We start from the raw sequence: 1,496 nt of genomic DNA, 5'->3' as shown, positions 1-1,496 counted from the left end.
CAGCCATGTATCATTTTTATGGATGAAATCGATGCTATTGGTGGTCGTCGGTTTTCTGAGGGTACTTCAGCTGACAGAGAAATTCAGAGAACTTTAATGGAGTTACTGAATCAGATGGATGGATTTGATACTCTGCTTAGAGTTAAAATGATCATGGCTACAAACAGACCAGATACACTGGATCCTGCACTGCTGCATCCAGGGAGATTAGATAGAAAAATACATATTGATTTACCAAATGAGCAAGCAAGATTAGATATACTGAAAATCCATGCAGGTCCCATTACGAAGCATGGTGAAATAGATTATGAGGCAATTGTGAAACTTTCAGATGGCTTTAATGGAGCAGACCTGAGAAATGTTTGCACTGAAGCAGGTATGTTTGCAATTCGTGCTGATCATGATTTTGTAGTTCAGGAAGACTTCATGAAAGCAGTCAGAAAACTGGCTGATTCTAAGAAGCTAGAGTCGAAATTGGACTATAAACCTGTGTAATTTACCAAAAGGTTTTTAATGGCTGCATGACAGACACTGACTTAATGTACAAATAAAGTTAAGGAAAATAAAAAAAAATAAAAATAAAAAATAAAAGAACAAGAACAAGCCAATCCAGAGCTAGTACACCAGAGAAAATTATAAAGATCAGTGCAGGAATCAATGACATGGAGAGTACAAAGAGAAATACAAAGAATCAATGGATCCAAAGTGATTTCTTTGAAAAAATAGAAACAAAATAGACAAACCTGTAGCCAATCTTATCAAAATAAGGAAAGAAAATACCCCAGTCATTGCAATTTGAAATGAAAAAGATGAAATCATAATGGACTCTAGTGAAATCTAGATTGTTACTATGTTGAGAAGCTGTGCTAGAAAAAAATGAAGAATTCAAAATAAATGGATAGATTCTTCCATATATATAAACTACCAAAGAAGAATGAAGAAGACAAAAAACATGAATAATCAGGTAGTAAGAGTGAAGAAGTAATAAAAAAAATTATCAACTAAGAAAAACCCAAACCTCAGAGAATGCATTGCTGAATTCTTCAAGAACTTTAGCAAAAATCTAATGCCAGTAATCCTCCAACTTTAAGAAAGTCAGAAGAGAAAGAGAACTCCCAAGACCACTCCTGGAGGCTAGCGTAATCCTGACACCAAAACCAGAAAAAGAACCAACCAATAAAGAGAACCACAGGCCAATCACTTTAATGAACATAGATGCAAAAATCCACAGTAAGACTCTGGCTACAGGATGCAACAGATCATTACCGAGTAATTCATCATGGTAAGTAAGATTCATTCTAGGAATTCAGGCATAATTTCACAGATGGAAATCAATAGGCAAAACACATCACATAAACAAAAGCAACAACAGAAATCACACAATCACTTCAATTGACACAGAAAAAGGTTTTGACACAATCCAACATCTATTCATGATAAAAACCCTGAAGAAAATAGGTTTGGAAGGAATTCATCTCAATCTGATATTAGCCACT

General features: G+C 34.8%; 1 pseudogene; it reads left to right on the top strand.

Moving 5' to 3' along the window:
* Positions 1–9: 9 nt before the first annotated feature.
* LOC111813691 lies at positions 10–560 on the top strand (annotated as a pseudogene).
* The last annotated feature ends 936 nt before the right edge of the window (positions 561–1,496 follow it).

Source organism: Octodon degus, unplaced genomic scaffold, assembly GCF_000260255.1.
Source record: "Octodon degus isolate 3935 unplaced genomic scaffold, OctDeg1.0 scaffold00213, whole genome shotgun sequence".
NCBI classification, from domain to species: Eukaryota; Metazoa; Chordata; class Mammalia; order Rodentia; family Octodontidae; genus Octodon; species Octodon degus.
Note: the sequence above shows the minus strand (reverse complement) of the source record. Positions and strands in the feature narration are given on the sequence as shown.